Genomic DNA, 2,734 nt, shown 5'->3' with positions numbered 1-2,734 from the left:
AATATATAAAAAATTATAAATATTATTATAAAATATAATATATATATATATTATATTTAATTAATTATTTATATAAATAGGTTTGGGTAATAGACATACAATATGTAAAATCTAAACCCAGCTCATGTATTATTCTTAAACCCGAATTTGTCCAAAACCCAATTATATATTATCCAAACTCATTCTATTAACATTTGATCCAATCAACTATTCATAGATACTCGACTCATTACCATCTTATCAAAAAAAAAAAAGTTAGAATACTATAAAATTTAAACTTCACTGGCTGTTAGTTCAGTTCTTCGTGCATAAATAATACTTTATTAAAATTGATGAGTTGAATTAAATTTTTGTTTTAATAATTAGAGGTATTGTACATCAATTAACGAATTAAATGAATATGAATATATATATATATATATATATATATATATATATATATATATATATATATATATATATATATATATTCTCAAATGAATCTAAAATATATTTATAAATTGAAAATTTATTATTTGGTCCCTTATTTTAATGAAATTTATTCCTTTATTTTAGAAAATACATTAGTTAGACTTGTTAGCAGAAAGAATACAAGTAATTATGGAAAGGATTGTGTATATGTATATTTCTTATTTACAGCGATACTACATCTATTTATACAAGAGAGTATGAGCTAATTTTGACAAGAATAATAATTGTTATAATTATGCTAAACAAATCTCCTATAATCATGCAAAGATAGATTTTCCTATAATCATGCTAATTGCTGTAATTATGCTAAACAAATCTCCTATAATCATGCTAACACCCCCCCCCTCCCCCCTCCCCTCAAACTCAAGGTGGTAGCACGGGTGCTAACTTGAGTTTGCTTAAGAGATCCTGAAAGCGAGCGGGAGGATGCATTTTGGTGAATATATCAGCGGTTTGGCTGACAGAGGAGACAGGAATCAAATATATGGTGCCATGAGCAACATGATTACGTACAAAATGACAATCAATTTCGATGTGTTTGGTACGCTCATGAAATACATCATTATGAGAAATCTATATGGCATTTCTATTATCGCAATGAAGCATCGTGGCAGAAGAATGAGTGACACCCAAATCAGTTAATAACCACCGTAACCAAAGTAATTCAGATGTAGCATTAGCAAGAGCATGATATTCAGATTCTGTGCTAGAACATGCAATAACAGTTTGCTTTTTGCTGCACCAAGAGATAAGAGAATCACCCAAGAAGAAATAATAACCAGTTGTAGAGCGATGGTCTATCAGATCACCAGCCCAATCAGCATCAGAGTAGCCAGATAATACTAGGGAGGAGGTAGCAGAAAAGTGCAAAACATGAAAAAGAGTGCCTTTGATATAACGAAGGATTCGAAGTACTGTAGAGAAATGAGTTGAACAAGGAGCAAACATAAACTGGCTGACCAGATGAACAACATATGAAATATCTAGTCGAGTAACTATGAGATAAACAAGACTCCCGATAAGCTGTCGATATAAAGTAGGGTCATCAAGAGGAATGCTATCAAGAAGTGTAAGTTTGCAATTGAGTTCCATCGGGGTTGATACTGTTTTGCTATCAGTGATGCCTGCTCGAGAAAGTAAGTCAGATGCATACTTGGCTTGAGAGAGATAATAGCCATCAGAATTTTGAGAAACTTCAAGACCCAAAAAATAGCTGAGAGAACCTAGGTCTTTCATTTCAAAATGCTGATTGAGATAATGTTGTAACTCTAAAATACCAGATGAATCATCTCCTGTTATTATCATATCATCAACATAAAGCAACAGAAGGATAATACCACTGTTAGTTCAGTGAGTGAATAATGCAAAATTATGTGGACTAGAGAGAAAACCAAGTTGAGCAAGAGTGGAACTAAGTTTGGCAAACCAGGCCCTGGGAGCTTGTTTGAATCCATATAAGGCTCACCGAAGTTTGCAAACCTTATGAGGAGAATGATAACCGGGAGAAGGATGCATATAAACCTCTTCTGTTAAATCACTATGAAGAAAAGCATTTTGGAATTCCATCTAGAAAAGTTTCCATTTACGAACTGCAACAGTAGCTAAGAGACTGCGAATAGATGTTAATCGGGCTACTGGAGCAAAAGTTTCTTCATAGGCAATACCATACTCTTAAGTGTATCCTTTGGCTACTAAGTGAGCTTTGTAGCGTTCAATAGTTCCATCAGAACGGGTCTTGATTTTGTAAATCCATTTCCAACCAATAGGGGTCTTCTTTAGTAGAAGATCAACTAAATCCCAAGTATGAGTTTTCTCTAAAGCCTGAAGTTCTTCGATCATAGCTTATTTCCAAATAGGGTCAGTACTTGCCTTACGATAAGAACGAGGCTCATGAAGGGTTGCAATAGTAGAGTAACAGTGAAAATCAGAAAGATAATGAGGAGTTTCTCTTACATGGGTAGAACGACGAAGAGTAGTGTTAGGAGGAAATGCAAGCGCAGGTACTAGATCAATAACTGGTGCAGGTACTAGATCAATAACTAGTGCAGGTTCAACAGGGGCAAGTGGAGTTAGGCTAGTATTGAGCACATCAAAATCACCTGGATGAGGACTTGGAAACTAGCTCTTTGGAGGAGTCAGTGAAAAATAGAGAGTCAGTATTAACAGAATGATGAAATTTGGAAAGAGAAGAGAACATAGTATTGTCCCAAAAGGTAACATGACAAGAGATGCGTTACTTATTAGAAACAGGATCCCAAATACG

The sequence above is a fragment of the Hevea brasiliensis genome, chromosome 11 (assembly GCF_030052815.1).
Source record: "Hevea brasiliensis isolate MT/VB/25A 57/8 chromosome 11, ASM3005281v1, whole genome shotgun sequence".
Lineage (NCBI taxonomy): Eukaryota > Viridiplantae > Streptophyta > Magnoliopsida > Malpighiales > Euphorbiaceae > Hevea > Hevea brasiliensis.
This window is presented reverse-complemented; position numbering follows the sequence as displayed.